The following is an 18,352-nucleotide window of genomic DNA, read 5'->3' on the forward strand; positions in this document are numbered from 1 at the left end:
TTCCTGTAGAGAAGAGATTTCACGTTCAGATCCTAGAGGGAAGAGACACGACTTCAATGCGAGGCCACTAAGAGTATTAGTTTTGCAGATGGGAATTGGCGCAGCTTGATTTTTTCACTGTGGTCCCAGAGTCTATCACTCTTCTGTCTCGATGCTCTGTGCTGTATGTGAGCTGCATGTGAGTGGAGTGTCCCAGCCATATGGCCCTGTGTTGCATCCGGTACCACCACCGTGAGCCAGGGGGTGGCTGGCTGTGTTTGGAGCTTTACCGGCCAGCCCCACCCCAGGGATCCTATTTCAGCCCAGAGAGATTCCTCATCTTGCTCTCCTCATTCCTACCCCAAGTTACATCCTGGGGGAACTTGGGGAACCATGAAGCCCCGCAAGCTGGTTTGTGTATGACACAGACCTCTAACCGATCTAATTCTGTAAGCACTTGATAAAATTAGCATTTTATTTTTTCTGTTGAATGAACTGTATCTATTATACCTGGGAGCAGTTAAGGTCCCTCTGGTAGCTGTGACCCCACAGGCTGATCACCTTCCATCCATAGAGCTGTTGGGCTCGAGGCCCTGGCTTCTGTCCTTTCATCCTTGCAGGTGACAGGGTTGGAGCCCAGAGAAGGAAGGTGCATACCTTGCCCAGTCTGGATACTGCGATAATTCTAAGTTCAGTCTAAGTGATACTCTATCTGGATGCATCCTGAGCTGTGGGTGTTTATTTTTTTGTTCCTGCCCTGCCCTTTGCTCTAAAGGATGCAATTAGGGAACCTGGCAGCATTTGAATAAAGTCATAAATCATAGATTGTATTGTATCAATGTTAATTTCCTGATTCGGTGATTCACCTGGAATTTTTTTAGGAAATGCATACTGAAGAGGTAAAGCACATAGCTGTGTGCATCTTACTCTCTCAAGAGACAGAGAAAAAATAGAGAGGGGGTGCAAATGTAATTATTAATATTTGAGGGTGTTTGGTGAAGGGCATAGAGTTCATTTGACTACTGCAGCTTTTCTGTTAGTCTGACAGTTTTTCAGAATTAAAAAGAAATTCTCTATGTAGAGGAAAGGCCCTTGTGTGTGAGAGTTGGGGGTGGGGAATGTGACAAGATGAGGGAGACAGGGAAGAGGAGGAGAACTCAGCATGGGGACCTCGAGTGGAAGGATGAAGACTTCTAAGAGCAGAGAGGACAGCAAATAAGCTGAGGGAGGAAGGTCCTTCCAGCCGGGCACCTCCTCACAGCCCCGGAGGGACCACCTTTGAGACAGTGGCCAAGAGAAGCATCTCTGACTTTGATCCCGGACAATGGGAACTGCAAGGTAGGAGAGTTAGGCCGGGTGGACGTACAGAGGACGCTGGGTGTGGTAGGATCCTCTGTGAGGCCAGCCACACTAAAGGATGTATAGAGTTTGTGCTCCCAGCCGCTCCCCTGAGCCCAGGGTAAATAGCTGTTGTGACCTAAGCAGTCACCATTGTGCATCTTCTCACCACAGACTCTGGGGAGCCTTATCTATAGATCAGGGAGGAAAACCCTTGAGGGAGATTCGGAACCAGTTCCTGTTCAATCTTTGGGCAGTGGCAACAAAACTCTGCCACTCGTTGTGGAGTCACTGTTGCAGTGACTTTGAGTTTACAAACTGCTGGTTCAAGTCTAATCCCTGCCAAAGTACTGCTCTGTCTAAAGGTAATGCATGATTTGGGGGGAGTTTCTCGGTGGTGCTAGGAGTTGAACCAGACCTCACATTCTGAGCTCTAGCCCCAGGCCTTTTTATTTTGAGACGAGGTCTCATTAGTTTGCCCTGGCTGGGCTTGAACTTGTGATCCTCCTGCCTCAGCATCCCAGAGTGCTTACAGGCTTGTGCCACCACACCCTGCTGTGTGGATAGTTCTTACTGTGAAGGATTCAAAGCAAGAACACTTTAGAGGCTTGCTTCAGCTTTGCACATCCCACCCTGATGGTAACAGGTGGGCTCTGTCCTACCTTTGTCACCTGCGGCAGGTTACTTACTCTTTTCTACGCCTCTGTTGTCTCATCTGTAAAATGACAATCATAACAGTCCAGACCTTATGGGGTTTTGTGAAGACACCACAAAATTTGACCGAGAACAGTGCCTGGTACTGTAAATGCTCAAGAAACCTTGGCTTCAGCATCTATCAGCATATAAGGACCTGTTTTCTTTTTTTAAACACAGAGAGAGAGAGAGACAGAGAGAGAGAGGCAGAGACAGAGAGACAGAGAGACAGAGACGCCAGGCATGGTGGTGCCTGCATAGAATCCCAGCTACTCTGGAGGCTCAGGCAGAAAGGTCGCAAGTTCAGGGCCAGCATGGGCTATGTCATAAGACCCTCTCTTAAAAAAGAAAAGGCTGGAATTGAAACGCAGTGAATGCCACTCTGCATGTTTTTATTTTTTTTTTTCAGTAAGGCCTTAGTTGCAGATACCATGTATCAGCTGGCTGGAGATCAGCAAAGAGGGGCTTTTCTGCAGCCTCATGAGGTGTCCCCAGACACAGTAGGCAGAAGAAAGTAAGCACTAGCCTGAACCTGTGCAGGCGGGGGTGGCTCTCTGCTGAGCAGTGCAGAAGAGCAGAGGCATGGCCTGTGTCAGAGGAAGGTGAGGAGCCTGGGTCTGCTGCATGTGATTGTGCTCAGAGTCGGGGTTCCTTCTGAAGACACAAGCGAGAATTAGGGCTCCCACTGGGACCTGGACCAGAGGCTGGAGGGCAGAGCTGCAGGAGCGGTGCTGTCCCCACATGTGTAAGCTGCTCTCTGAGTCAGACCCAGAGGCCTGCGATGTCATCAGGTGATTTCAGACTCTCTGCTGCGGGTCTGGTGGTTGGGGGTGTTTCTCAAACACCGGAATTAATTTTTTAAAAAATCTTATGCTCAGCATGTAAAAATGGAAACAAAATAAAACATGCCAAGTAAATGTCTTGCAGGTGAGCATACTGGAGACCGCTGGTGCGGGACCCAACCCTTCTGGGTCTCATTCTGAGGCCTCCAGGGTCCCCCTGCTACTCTGTCCCCAGTGGAGTTTCTTGTCAGTGTGGGGGCAGCCCGCAGCTGAGCCCCAGTTCTGTCCAGCAGTCAAGCACACAGCCGTCTCCTCTCTGAACATCATCCTCCCTCACACGTGGCCCTGTGGGCTTGGCACCAGGCACCCCAAGGCTCACCATGTGCTGATTACAAACTTCGGGGAGCTTCTGCCTGCACTGCTGCTTGTGATGGGGAAGGTACTGCGTAGCTCGGGAAACAGAGTCACTGCCAGTTCCAGGGGGTGGGCATGACTCCTGTGTGCCCTCTGGTGAGACTGTGGGCATGTCACTCAGCCTCCCCGTGCATCATTTCACCTATCACAGGAGGGTGACAGCACATAAGTACAGGCAGAATGCTGAGAAGAGAACCTGGCTGGTAATTTCCATGTGTCAGTTTTCTGTCGTTCTTTCTGATATTATAATTTTAATGGTTCTACCCTGAAACAAAATGTTTCTACCAGTATTTTAACTGTTAGATCAGTTGAACAAAAATCAGTCTTTTTTTTTTTTTTGGTACTGGGGATGGAACTCATAGCCATCTGCTTGCAAGGCAGGTGCTTATGCCGCTGAGTTAAATCCCTACCTCCAAAGCATTCATTTTTTAAAAAATTATTATTATTATTATTATTATTATTATTATTATTATTAGAAATTCACTACATAACCCAGGCTGGCCTCAAAAAACTCACAGTGATCCTCCTGCCTCAGCCTCCCAAGTGCTAGGATTAGTTAGGTATCACGATACCCACCCAAACAAATGCATTCTTGGTGGGAGAATCTCACTTCAAAGGGCCACTATAGCTACCTGTAGTACTGAGACAAAGTGGCAGGGAGTCCACAAATAGGGACAGTAGTGAAAGGGAGGCCACTGAAGGCTCATATAACTAGAGACCACTCTCAGATCAAAGAGCAGCCTACTGAAAATCCGTTAGCATTGGCTGCCACTTCTCTGTGGAAATGAAGATGTTTTGCAGATCCCTGTGGTCAGGGCCAGGGGTATGGCTCAGCGGCACATGTGCCTGCCTGGCAAGTGCAAGTCCTGAGTTCAATTCCCAGGCCTAGGAAAAACAAAACAAAACAAGACTCCTGTGGTAAAAACAGAGTTCTAAAATGGCCCCACATGATACAGCTGACCCAGACCACTCCAAGCCATAGCAAAGGCTCAGTGCAACAGGATAGCTTCATCCCGCACATTTATTTGGTTTTTATGTTGGGGATTTGAATAAGGTTTTGCTCAAAACTTTTCCTTGCCTATGAGTGTAAGCAGCCTCCTGGGTGTGCAGTGGCCATCCCTGGACCCCACCTGGCCAGGTGACAGATAAGAAGCCAGGGTCACAGAGGAGCCAGGGTGTTGCTCACCCTGTGGCATAGAGACGGCTGCTCTAGGAGCTGGGAGTGGGGGGCCAGGCTGGGACCCAGAGCAGGAGGGAGGAAGGGGCGGGCTTGGCAGGGTGGAGCAGTGGTACAGTGGTGCCGAGCTGTGCAGCACTGTGTGCAAGACCCCTCGGAAGAGGAGGGTCTGGACAAGCTCCCGCCAGGAAAGACAAAGGCCTTCTTTATTGCCCTGCAGCCGGGCGAGGGACTGAAGCCCTCAGATGGCAGGCGAGCTGGAAACCAAATCAAGTTGACCAACAACCTTAGCTTACAGTCACGTGGTATCTCCGCTACTCCTGAATTTCCTGTTTGGGATTTTATTAGCTTTCCGTGAAAGGCGACATTGTGAAGAAACTCAGATTAGAATTCAACTTATAAAACAGCTGAGTAAGTGAGAAAGTGGGATGGAGGAGCCAGGGAACTGCCTTGAAAATCGCTGAGCGATTACTCAACAAAACAAGAACCCAAATCCCACTGTCTGTGTGCTTTGGAGCCAGCGAGCAGGATGAGGAGCAAAGCGCAGGAGCCTGGAGAGGTGGCAGTGGCATCCTTGGTCCTGGGCTGGGGAAGCCCGAGGGTCACGGATCCTGAAGAATTTCCCACAGTCAGGAGCTGGTGGGGGGCCGGTCAGCCTCCCACAGACAGACTAATGACCAGCCCACAGTGGTCAGGACTGCTGATGGGAAACGGCTTTGGGGTTCGGGAATGAGTGGGAGCCTACTGCAAATGTGATGAGGTTTTGTGGGCTGAGGGGAAAACAAAGTGAGATGAGCAGGGTCAGGATAAGTGAGGTGACAAATGTCACTTTTCACCCTGTAAAGAAAATGGGCTGGGTTGTTTGGAGGGTGAGGTGGGGACACAAGAGGAAGAAGGGCCATTCTACAAATTCACAAGGTGGAACCCTGAGTTCACCGTCTGCCCAGGCTCTGAGGCTGTGGCACCCAGCCTTCCTGTTCCTTTTGCCAATGCCAGGGCGCTGAGGGTGTCCCCAGTGCGTGATGGCTCCCAAGGATGGCACCATAATCCGACTTCTTCCCAGCTGGGCATGGTGACCTCAGTGTGCATCTGGGTCATGTTGTCCACTGGATTCCCGTCTATAAAGTAGCAATCCACTGATCTTAAAAAAAAAATGTGGAAGAGACAATAAAATAAAAATCCAAATTTTCCTGAATTCTAATTACCAGAAACAGAGCCATTGAGAATTTTGTCTGCCTCGTGTTTACAAGAAAGGATAAAATTGCAGATACCTAAACCAACACCAGGGACTGCTTGCAACGCTCGGATTCTAGGGCAGCGGTTCTCAGCCCTGGCTCCACATTAGCTTCAGCCGGGTGCTTCTGGAAAACACCAGTCCCCGAACTCCACCCTAGAGTAATTAAATCCTAAGCTCTGGGAAGGAAGGCCAGGCAGCTGTGTGTTTTTAAAAGCTCCCCGAGTGGTTCTAATGGGCAGCCAGGGTAGGAAACATTGTTTGGGGTAAACTAGTTGGATTTGAAGATTCAGGCTTCTTTCCAGATAGGTTGTGCAAGATCATTATTTTTTCTATTGTTTTCCTTAATAGATATTGATTTTATTGAGATAAAGTCACATGCCATAAAATTCACCCCTTTATTAAAGTGTGCGGTCGTGTGCTTTGAGTGTGTTCAGAGTTGTGTAACTCTCACCACTAATTCCGGAACATTTTCATTACCCTGAACAGAAAGCCATAGCCATTAGCAGTCGCTCCTCTTTATCTCCTTCCTCCAACCCCTGGCAACCACAAATCAGCTTTCTGTCTCTGTGGAGTTGCCTTTCTGGACATTTTGCCCAAATGGAATCATACAACATGTGGTCTTTTGTGACTGGCTTCTTTCTCTTAGCAGTAATGGTTTCAGTGGTTCACATTATAGTGTGAATCAGTACGCATTCTTTTTTTGTGGCTGGATAATACTGCCCTGTATATATACCATATTTTGTTTATCCTTTCATTAGCTGATAGATATTTGGATTGTTTCTGCTTTTTGGCTACTATGAGCAGTACTGCTGTGAACATTCACCATAAGTTTTGTGTCTACATCCAGCTTCAGGTGGCTTGAAGATTTACCTTGAAGTGGGAGTGCTGGGTCATAGAGTAGTAACTCTATATTTAATCAGGCAAAGCGTCGCCATTGTGTTTTCCAGAAGAGATGCTCTGGTTCCCACTGGTGCTGTAGTGGGTGAGGGATCCAGTTCTGCTGCATCTCCATCCACACTCGTTACTGTCTCTCCCAGTGAGCGTGAAGCAGTGTGTTACTGTACTTTGAGCGTGAAGCAGTGTGTTACTGTACTTTGGTTTGCATTTCCCTGTTAGCTAATGATGTTGAACACTTTTTTTTTTTTTTTTTTTCCAATCGGTACCAGGGATTGAACTCAGGACTGTCTGCTTGCAAGGCAGGCACTTATGCCACTGAGCTAAATCCCCAGCCCCATTGTTGAACACTTTTATGTGCCTGTTGGCTCTTAGTATATGTCCCTTTTTGGTGCATAACAGTTTTATTTTTTAGATTTAAAAAATGTTATTAGTACTTATATACTAATTAATACCTATATACGTATAAGTATTAACTTAATAATTAGTACTTGTATAGTAATATAATAATTGCATTCATTTTGGGAAGTTGGTATATGTGCATAACACATCTTAATTATTTTTTAATGCTCCACTTATAAAATGGTATGTCATCTTTAAGAAAAGTGTATTTTGAGTCTTTTTACCTTTTAAAATTGGGTTATCTTTTTATTGCTGAATTACAGTTTTTCATGTGTTCCGAACACTGGATTCTTACCAGAGATACGATTTACAAATATTATCTCCCATTCTACGGCTTATTTATTCATTTATTTATTTTTGAAAGTGTCCCCTGAAGCATGAAAGTCTTAACTTTGATGAAATCCAACTTACCTACTTCCTATGTTGTCATTTAGGTATCAGGCATCGTATCTAAGAAACCACTGCAAAATCTTAGGTCATGAAACGCACCTGAGGTTACCTCTAAGTTATGATTTTACTCCTATGTGTTAGATCTTTATCGATTTTGAGTTGGTTTTTGTATATAATGTGAGGCTGTTTCACCACCCACAAAGAGATAGGCTCTAGTGTATTCTGTGCAAGACGGTGGTAATATGAGAGTGTCAGTGCAGACCGGGCACTTAGGCGCTCCAGCCCGGAGCAGTGTAAGGAACTTCAGGTACCATGAGGTTTCAGTTAAAGGGAAAACAATGTGACTGTAAGGTTAAGGGAGCCTAAAGTTTCTCCTAACTCTTAGGAAAGGTTGCAGTGCGTTGTCGTGTTTCTAACAGCATTTCTAACATTCAAAAGCTAGAACTGGGCCAGGCATGGTGGCACACAGCTGTAATCCCAGCACTCCAGAGGCTGAGGCAGCAGGATTATAGTGTGTTCGAGGCCAGCCTGCCGTGCATAGTGAAACCTGTCTTAGAGAAAAAGAGAAGGAAGAAAGCTAGAACTTATCTCTGAGGTCTTAGGTGGATCTTAACACTGACATGCCCAGAACTGCGTAGCCTGCCGTGACTGAAATGCCAACTCAGGCCTTTTTCTTCCTTTTCCTCCTGTCCTGCCCCTCTGCTCTGGGCCTTCCTTCTTCTATAATGGAGACTGAACCTGGAGCCTTATGTATGATGGACAAGCACTGTAGTGTTGTTATATCATGAGCCCTTTTTATTTTCTTATTTTAAGACATGATCTCAGTAAGTTGCCCAGCCTGACCTCAAACTTGAAGTGATTCTCCTGCCTCAGCCTCCTGAGTAGCAGGGATGGTAGGTGTACACCAACATGCCTGCTAATATTTTTAAATAGTTTAATTCTTGGATGGAAAGATGGCCAAGGAGTAGCTGAATTCAGATTACCAGTACATCAGGCTCAAAATTAAATGGAAAATGTAGTCCATGAAAGAAAATAAAGCCACGTGTGGTGGTGCACACCTGTAATCCCAGCCCTTGGGAGGCTGAAGTAGAAGGATCTCCAGTCTGTCTGACTGCCAGAGGCCAGTCTGGGCTACATAGTGAGTTCAAGTCCAACCTGAACCACAAAAGAAGACCCTGTCTCTAAAAAAATACATACATTTCCAGTACCAAAATAAAAAATAATGCATACATACAAAAGAAGAAAAATAAATTTCAGATGCATTAAAAATTTAGAAAGCTGAAGTAATTAAAAGATGCTTTTGCCAGGTATAGTGGTACACACCTCTAACCCCAGCATTTGGGAGGCTGAGGCAGGAGAATCACTGCAAGTTCAAGGCCAGCCTAGGCTATAGAGTTAAGTGCAAGGTAAGCCTGAACTGCATAGTGAAACCGTATCTCCAAAAAAAAAAAAAATGCTTTTAAGAGTTTTGAAAAACAGCTAAAGCATCCCATAAAGTGACAGCAAGTGATAATGATGTAATAATCGGAAAAGGCTCATAAAGAGGTGCAGGCCTGAGAGGGAGTGGGGAGCTGGATCCTTGTCTCATGCCGTGCTCAATTCATCAACTGGATTAAAGATTTTGTGTCATAACTCTTTACGCTTAGTAGAACAATACATGCTAATGTTATTAAGAGATGCACACAGAACAAGAAAAATAAAAATTTCTCTTCCTCTTTCTATCTCTGCCAAGTTCATTCCATGCTATTAAATTTTCAGTGTGTTTTTCCTGGCTGAACTGAAATGTACATACACTGTGACTATACTATATTATTTTGTGTATTTTAATAGGATTATATTCATATTTGATTGTGTATCTCTTTTACTTAACAAGGTATCTCAGAGACCTTTCCAGATTGGTGCATATGGGTCTACTTTATGCTTTTTTTTTTTAAATCCATTTTTTTCTTCTTTTCCAGATAGGATCCTGCTTTGCCCAGGCTTACTTTGTATGATCCTCCTCCTTGCCTCAGCCTTCCAAGTGCTGAGATTGCAAGCATCTCATATTCTTAGCTACTGTGTTGTGTTCCATAGTAAAGGTACATCATGTACCATTCATATATTGATAAACATTTTTAAAAAAATAGATTCTTGTACACATCAGCATGTGGCTACCATCTAATCTTTCTTTATCCTAGGTCTCTAGGGCTGGGGGTTTAGCTCAGTGGCATAAGTGCCTGCCTGGAAAGTGCAATGTCATGAGGTTGATCCCTGATACCCTCCTCCAAAATTCTAGATCTCTAATAGATTTATGGAGTCTAATCATCTATGTGCATCTTAAATCCTGATTTTGCCAAAATCCCAACTCTAAAAAGCCTTTCTGAAATTACACTTCCATGACCAGTACTGGAGTGATATTTTTCTAATGTCCTCATTGACTTTTTAAAGTTAAATTAATCCATTGGGCAGAAATTATGCCTTTTTTGGTGTTTCCTTTAAAGTAGAAAGGAATATTTGTGAAGCTGTTACTAGGTTTGTTTTCTTTATTTTCTTTAGGCATTAGAAAACTACCTGAAAGTCAAATGGAATTAGGAGAATTTCGTTTTCTAAATTTGAGTCATGTTTCAGGTTGTTTTTAGAACAGTCAATGTAGGTTCTATTGCTGGAAAGTCAATAAAAATGCATTTTAAATGAAGATCTTGAGGCTGGGTTAGTATTTTTCTCTTAGCATGGAGCATCTCGGAGCTGGAGCAGCGAGAGCTGAGGTTCGCAGGTGAGCTGTGTGTTTAGAGCCCGCTCGGAGATGGGTTTGTATGCAGACAGGCAGGTGATCTCTGCACCTGGGTGTCATGTTGGTTCATGGAACACTAGGCCAGAGTTAGGATGGATGGTGACCCCATCCTTTGATCCTCTTTATTCATAGGCAGTCTCCAAGTGGTTCTCTCCAATTTTGAGCAGTTTTTTTTTTTTTGTCTTCTTTCTTTTTATCGGTACCAGGGATGGAACTCACGACTGCCTGCTTGCAAGGCAGGCGCTTATGCCACTGAGCTAAACCTCCAGCCCCCTCTTGAGCAGTTTTTACAACAGCTGATATTCTGGAAAAACCAAATGTTACCCCTTATTGAACACTGGGGGTGAAGTCATTGATGAAGTCTGTTGCCCAGCGGGATGCCTCCCTCAGCACCTGTCACCCAGCACAGGCTGGCAGTCTTCTTTGTATGATGTCTGTGAGTTACAGCTCCTCTGTATCGTAGGACATCAGATCTCTTTTGTGGGGCCTCGAGCCTTGGCTGAAGGGCTTGAGACCCAAGTCACAGTGCCTGTGACTTAGATCTACTTCATGGGGAAGTCGGTGGCAGCTCTCCCACCTGTACTCCAGTACCTTGGCCTGTTGCTGCCCTTTGGTGACCAGGATTTCTTTTTTTTTTTTTTTTTTTTGCTGTGGTTTTCTTTCCAGGCAATCTCTGCTGTCTTTGGCTACGTGCCAGTGGGTTAGTGGTTTTACGCCAAGTTAAGATTCTGATTGAAGGTGGTTAAGGTGTGGCACAAAAGCTACATGAGCAGTCATGGTGTTCTGCATGCATTTTAGAGGACAGTGATCCTACTACTGACTGATGGCTGCCAGTTCCTAGGCGCTCAGCTGGGTATTCTTGGTAAATCATTTTGTTTTGTTTAATTTTCTGAAAAGCCCATGCTGGAGCTGTAATCCTACAACTACTGCATACTGAATGCTGGATTGCGGGAAGAATTTGTGCTGATACAAATTTAGCAAAATCTGGACTCACTGGGAGGGTCTTTTGATGTTGTTCAGCACACTGTGTTTTAAGGGTCTCTTATGGTCTGGGCACTGTTCTTAGTGTTGGGAATCCAGAGAAAAAATACCTCCCTTCAAAAAGTTAATAGTTCAATAAAGGAGATCCTCTCTTAATTAAAATGTTCTGATTTTAGGAGAAAACCACAAGAAACAAACGTGTAGGAGATACTTTACTCTAGTGAAAAGGACAATCCAGTCTTCTAAGAATTTGTTTTTAATACAATATACAGTAAGTCCAGTCTCCTGAAGGTGACTGTTGACTCCTCTATCTGGTCAGAAATGTCCTTGTGACAGTAAAGGACTGCATAGTACTCAATCACCAAAACTGTCTTGGCCACCTTTGCATGATACTCATGTCAACATTTGCTCAGAAATGTTGGAAGCGTCTCATTCCTGCAGAAGCAGAGGAATTTCAGCTCCTTTGCTTTCTTTTTTTTGTACCAAGGATTGAACTCATGACCTAGCGCTCACCAGGCAGGGGCTTATGCCACTGAGCTAAATCCCCAGCCCCAGCTCACATTTTAATAACTCACCGTAGCATCCTTTGTAACTTGGGGAGGAACATGCACCACAGGTGTGTCTGTGCCTTGCTTCTGTAAATGTTGCAAACAGAGAGTCGATGCGTGGTTGTCACCACTGAGTTCCTTCCTGCCAACCTGCCCTTCGCACAGTACAGCTGCTGCCAGATGGCTGTGTCCTGCCCCGTCCTTGTCTCTCACTGGCCCTCTCCTCCCTGCACAATCAACACCCTCCTCCCTCCCAGCCTCCCCACATCTGGTGTGTTTCTCATCCCCTTCTTTGCCCAGTGACTCCCTCTTGCCCCCGGGTCTCCATCTCCATGTCACTTCTCTGGTCTCCTCATGTTGAATAGGTCTCTCCTTTTTTCTGTTCATTTCACCCGTAGTCTCACATCTCAAACATAGCTTTGCATTTTGTGTACGCACATCTACCTCCGCTGCAAAAGCAAAACTATTGTTTGTTTTCTACTCCATTTACAAAATGTTCATCTACTACTGTCTCATCCATGGTCACTTCTGCTAAACAGCAAGTGGGGAACAGTTGGAGTGATGCTTTCACCAAATACTTGAGAACAGTGACATTCCAGCCGCTGCCTGGAGGTGGCCCTTGAGCAGCGAATAGAATGTCACTTGCTAACCTTCTGCTGGGGGAGAGAGACCAGGACCGCGCCCAGCGTGTCCGCAGCCCATGAGTGCTGCGTGGAGGACAGAGCAGAGGACAGCAGGTGGCGGGCGAGTAGAGGACACTGTCGGTGTTACCTGAGGCTGAGTTTGACCAGAGCCCTGGAGGAAGTTATGGATGGAATGAGCCACATCCAGCTCATGACAGAAAAGCTAAATTCTTACCATTTTCAGAGTGGTTTCTGGTTCTACGTTGAACTTGTCACACAAGGTCACACAATGCAGTTGTGTCTTGTGTGTCATACAGTGCGATTTTAGTCTTTGCTACACGTTTTAAAACTGAACCCACAAGGTTCAGTGGACAGAGAGCTGCCGGGATGATAGGAACTGCCGTATTTTGTAGATGGGGCAATTCCAGGAATTTTTTTTAAAGTTGTTTACAAATCACAGTTTTATATCTTTAGACCATTTTTTATTGAGCAAGTGATGGATTGCAAACAATGTATTTTTTTTCTTCCTCTCCTTTGCAGCCAGTATGAAATTAATAAGAACAAGGTTACTTTTCAAAATATTCTGGGCTTGGTGAATTCAGCTTCATTGGCGTGCCCTTGATTGTCTTTTCCTCTTCATCTGCTGTAGTTTTACAGGAGTCCCTGCACAGCAGAGTTGCCTTCTTCTGTTTGTCTGAAAGGCTCTGTATGCACCCAGGCAATGGGAACGACACCCACTGCTGTAGTCCTGCATTTCCCGACTTGGACATGATTGCTACTCCTGTGTGTCTGTCCCACAGTCTCATTTCCAGGGAATCTGATTTAAAAGAATAAAAAGCAACTGAATCTTCATGTAACTAAAACACTGGAGAAGAGGAGGATCCAAGCTACCATGGACATAATCGTCACAGGTCTCTTTCATCCCAGGTCGTGTCAGGGGCCCTGGGGGACATCCCAGCTCTGCCTCACCCCTGCCTCCTCCCCTCCCTTCCCTGCTGCTGGGGATGCCTCAGGCCCACCACAGATGCAGCTGGCAGGACTGTCCGGTTTCTCTCCGGGCATGCATTTCCAGCGGTGCCTCCAGATTGTCCCTGTGTAGACAAGAGCAGATGATAGATGCACAAGGCTATGACTGGGGTTGCAGCTGTGCACTGTAGCTAAGACAGTAAAGACTGAAAAAGAACAAGCAAAGTGATGGCTGCAGATCTGCGGCCTAGAAACCCGAGGGACCGAGTGAATCCCTACTGTGAACAGCTAGACAGAGCCAGGACGCCTCCAAGGAGGAAGACGAGCTGTCACCTGGCCATTGGTAGAAGGGACAGATGGCAGTGTGGAGGGCTGGGTTTGCTCGGTTTGTTCCAAACCTTGGCGCTTAGTCGGGCATGGTGGTGCACACCTGTAATCCCAGCACTTGGGAGGTTGAGGTGGGAGATCGCCACAAGTTCAAGGCCAGGCTGGGCTACATAGTGAGTTCAAGGCCAGCCTGAACTACCAGGTGAGACCTTGTCCCCATAAAATCAAGAAAACCAAAAACTAAACCAAACCAAAACAAAAACCTCGTTTCTTGTTTGTGAAGGCCTCCTCTTTCCGTGAGAAATAACAAGGAAGCCAGGTGTCATTTTATAGCTAGGTTTCAATTTATTTAGTTAGTCATTTAGTTAGGAGACAGGGTCTTGGTATGTAGTTCAGGCTGGCCTTGAACTTGTGGGATCATCCTGCCTCAGCCCCCCAAGTGCTGAAATTACAGGCATGTACCACCATGTCTGCTGGTTTCAACTGATTTAATTCTGACCACAGCCCTATGAGGTGGTGACTCCTGTGGTTGTCCTTTCGTTTTCCCTTGTACAGGGAAATAGTGTGGACCAAGGTGGGTCTGGTCTGTTCCTGGAGACATCTGGGCCGCGCAGCTGTGGGCCAGGCTCTTGGGTGGGGATTCAGGAAATGCGGCTGGGGAAGCTGCATCTCTCGGGGAAGCGTTTGGTGTTCAAGGCAGGCAATAAGTCTGAGCTCTGAGCCGTGAGGGATCCAGGACCAGCACTTTGTCATGTCTTGGGACACAGGCATGTCTCAACAGGGACTTTCAAACATGATTACACCGTTGCTGATTAATGTAGGGGTCAGTTTTCCTGTCCAGAGCACATGGACAGTTATTTACATCTGCTCTGGGAGCTGACATGTAGCTGTGGTGGTGTCAGTAAAGTCTGTGATGTTAGTGAGGAGATTGAACACCCTGATCTTCGTTTGTATAACACAGAGCTGGATTGGGATTCCTGCCCTTCTGTGAGGATTGAATGAGCAGGTCGATGGGGACGCCTCGTTGGGGGCTTGCTTGTTGCAGGGTCTCGGCAAAGGCAAGTCTCTCCCTGTGCTTCCCAGGAGGGATGTGAGCCGGCTAGGATTTCACAGAACAGTGTGAATTATAGGACCTGCTCCCTGCTGCCCCTACGTAGCATATAATTTAGGGCAGAAGGGCTGTCTGAAACCACGGGTCCCCGACAGGGACGTGACACAGCTATACCTGTGCAGGTGCGTGGTGTGTTGTTTATAGCAGAGGTGACTCGTGTCCTGTTGGCCCTGTCCCCTTTCAGCTATGGTTTTGTAAAGTCAAAAAATATCATGTAAGAATCCAGACTTTTGGTTTGTCATAAAAAAGCTGGAAGAAAAGCAATGCTGAACTCAAATTCCTGCACAGTAATGTTCTCAGAGCCCCTCGGGTGGACTGTGGGCACCCCTCTTCCAGAGGAGGGCTGAGTTCCAATCCTGGTCCCACCACTTACTTGCTGGTATACCTTGAGCAGGTTCCCTGACCTCTCTGGATGTTGGAGCTACAATGGTGCCTGTCCTCTGGCTTGCTGGGAGATTAGTCTCTGTAAAAGGCTGGACTTGCCATAGGCAGTGCCCCGTAATCATTCCTGTGGCCACTGTTGGCGTCCTTGCCATTCTCCTCCTGGCCGTGGAAGCATCCATGTGTTTGACCTGTGGGTTGGAGAAAGTCAGGCTCATCCCAGCCTGAGTTGATGGAGTTTTGTGGGAAGCTGTCCTGAATGGGGCCTGAAGCACAAGAGAGGGAGGAGAGTGTGCTAGGCAGAGGGATGGCAAGAGTCAGAGCTCGGAGGCAGGACCGCAGGCGCGGCATTGAGTGGCTGTGAACACATCCAGTGTTACTGCTCTAAGCCTAACCCTAACCCTAAGCCTAAACCTGTTTCCGTGGGAATTGTGTTTAAGTTTGGGCTTTGGTTCCCATCAGCATCTTCGTCCCCTGCGAAAGGATATGATCCTGGGTTGAGAGAACATGGCCTTCTTAGCACAGAGACACTCACAGCTCAGAAGAGTCCCTGTAGGGTCCACTCACTTGGAAAGAGTTAGAAGACCCCAGGTGTCATTAGAGGAATTAGAAATGGGCTGGCTTAAAGGTCCTGCCTCACCCCAGCAGAGCAGGCCAAAGCCTTGTGAGCTAGCAGAGGAGACTCTTTTTGAATGGAGGAGTCTAGCTCAGTGGTGTGTGTGTGTGCGCATGTGCATGCACGCGCAGGAGGAGTGCAGGGCAGATGAAACCACCCAAGGATGGACAGGGCTTTGGTGTCTGTGCTGATTTTAAGCTCTGAATTTTAATAATCAGATCCCCATAAATCAAGATAACTCTACCACTGTTTCCATATCCAAATGACACCTCTTTGAGTGACTCTGGCACGGAGAAGTAATGTCCCAAAATAGCCTTCGAGGAATCCCAAGCCCCACTGTTCTGTTTGGAAGGTAAGGTCACTGTATTTATGCGTCAGCCACAAATACTTGGATGAGTGCTTGAGTGCCTGAGGATTTACCACTTCCGGCTGATAGCATTAGACCCTTTGGAAGTGTCCTATGTCCTAATGTGCCAGCAGATTTAGAATTTTAAACAAGTCATGGAAATAAACAGGTGCTTGGTGCAGCTAAAAATAACCACCCTGGGAAGTGAAATTGGGGTGATACTGAGGAGCGAAAGTGGGGAGGTCAAGGCTCTAGGGAGAGTTTCAGATGGAGGGGAGAAGGCAAGCTAAGGAAAGAAAATCCTGCCTTTCCCCATCCATCCGTCAGGAGTGGTGGTTTACTTTCTCAGGATCTTCTGTAGCTTTGCCTGATGGCATGGTCTCAAATGCGTCGTAGCCCCAGCGCCCCCGCCCCATCTTGCACACATTTCCACCCAGATTTCCAAGTTCAAGGTGGGACCCGAGAGGCGGCCCCACTGTGTGGGGATGGGGAGTGGGTGTCCCCCACCCGCCACCTGGCCCTAGTGGGATGTTCCCACCACTGTCCTTGGCCGGACACCCCTGACTTAGCCACTGAGGTCTCGGGCTGATGAGAGGTGTGAGGGATGATGGGAGTGCAGGCATTCCAGCCCCATTAATCCTCCTCCTGCAGAGCCTCCGCACATCCTCCATGCCCCGCTGCACTTCCTGAGTAGTGAGAGATGGTGGCTGTCAGCGCGTGAAGGATGATGGGTGGCAAAGGGGGTAAACACAGCTTGTTACTACCAGATTCGATTACCTCTACTGGGCGCTGCCCAAAGACACATGGCTGGGGGGCCTCTTGACCCCTTGAGGGTGGAGGCAGTCTTAGTCAGCAGCAGCAGGGACCTGTGAAGAGCAGTTACAAAATGCTGTGAACTGTTCTCACCAGGAGGGACTAATTGTGTTACCTGAAGTTTTTCTTATTGATTGTTTGGAGATGGGAGGGGGGAGGTTCTGGTTTAACCCTGAAAATGCACTGCACAAAATCCATGTATTCAGGTTCAAAACAAGCAAAATCATGTATGGTCCTAGTGGTTACCTTGAAGGCAGACAATTGTTACGAGAGGGATGAGAGAGAACATTCTAGAATTGGTTCTAGAATGTCCTATGTCTTGACCTAGTGGTGATACATATAGATATCTGTGAAAATTAAGCAGTGCATTTAAGAACTATGGATAGCCTGAACCAAAGAACGAGACCTTGTCTCAAAAAAAGACCAAAAAGGAAAAAACTATGTATAACATAAAAAAGCTTTTTTTTAATGCACAAAGAAGTCTGAACAGAATCACCTCCATACCCTTAGAATGTCTTAGCTTTTACCATACTTGAACCTAGCTATTTCATTGTCCTAGGTCTTAAAAGCCTGACTTGGTTCATTCCATGCATTTAAAACACAGCCATTTGCCAAGCAGTGAACTACTGAAAGTCTCTTCCCAGTTTGCCAGTCCGGAGAGTAAGCTGAAAACGTCCTAGTCCTGTATCCTACGTCAAAGCCTGTCCATTCCTCTCCTGTTGAGTGAGATTGTTGGAACCTTGAGGTCAAACTGGCCTGGCTTTAAGTGGTTGCTCTGCCACCTGCTAACCTTGGGCCTGTACAGCCCTCTCTGAGCTCTGTGTTGGGTAAATGCTTCTTAATGCTGTGCCTCAGCACCCAGCAAGTGATCAATAAAGGTTAAGGATGCTGCTGCTGCTGTTGATTGTTACTGTCACCTCCCTAACTAAACCTCGCTAGGTTGGAAGGAACTCTGGACTGGAAGTCTCAGGTCCCGGCCAGTGATGGAGCCTTATATGTACCTTGATAATTGTGCCAACAAACAGTTCCCACACGACCCAACTTTTCCTACAGTTGGGCTGGCTCCAGGGTGCGGAGGCCCCCTCTGGCTTGGCAAGATTATTTGGCTTGAGCTCCACTGGTTCTCAGAGCAGGAGCATGTTGGGTTGGCCAACAGTGTACCCATGTCGAAGCAGCTGTGGCGAACATCTGGCTCTGATTATCTGGCTGGGAATGGCCGGGGGTGGGAGCACCATGATTTATAGATTGCTCCTTTGGCTGTAAATCCCATCTGTAATTGTGACTTCTCTGTCCCTAATTGTTTGCAGAGAAGAGAGGAGCTCAATGGCTTACAATCCCTGGCAGAGCCCACGGCGGCTGTGGGGTGGGGGGAGTGAGGTTGCTAGGACACGGCTGTCTTTGTTTTGGTCCCTGCTCGGCAGAGTTTTAAGGCCCTGTATACATTTCTCTGTATTGTTAATGTAATTTGTTCAGGCAGCGAACAGCCAAGTTCAGCTGAAGGAATCTGATACTCATAACAGAAACACCAGAGGCCAGGTTTTTGTGGTCAAATTAGGGTTTTGAG

At 46.7% G+C, this 18,352-nt stretch overlaps 1 protein-coding gene and 1 long non-coding RNA gene across 2 annotated transcripts in view; one reads left to right on the forward strand and one right to left on the reverse strand.

The window, feature by feature from the left end:
* Tcf7l1 (transcription factor 7 like 1) overlaps window positions 1–18,352 on the forward strand; it is a 143,985-nt gene that overhangs the window by 49,221 nt on the left and 76,412 nt on the right. The gene's annotated exons all lie outside the window — the stretch shown is intronic.
* On the reverse strand, window positions 12,651–17,015 carry LOC134471313 (uncharacterized). The gene is made up of 5 exons (XR_010040691.1): window positions 16,753–17,015; window positions 16,541–16,661; window positions 15,006–15,204; window positions 13,248–13,319; window positions 12,651–13,045 (listed from the first exon to the last, which is right to left on the reverse strand). It is a non-coding gene; the product is annotated as an uncharacterized LOC134471313 (long non-coding RNA).

This window comes from Cavia porcellus, unplaced genomic scaffold (genome assembly GCF_034190915.1).
Source record: "Cavia porcellus strain 051 isolate PalLab524CR breed Dunkin Hartley unplaced genomic scaffold, mCavPor4.1 scaffold_18, whole genome shotgun sequence".
NCBI classification, from domain to species: Eukaryota; Metazoa; Chordata; class Mammalia; order Rodentia; family Caviidae; genus Cavia; species Cavia porcellus.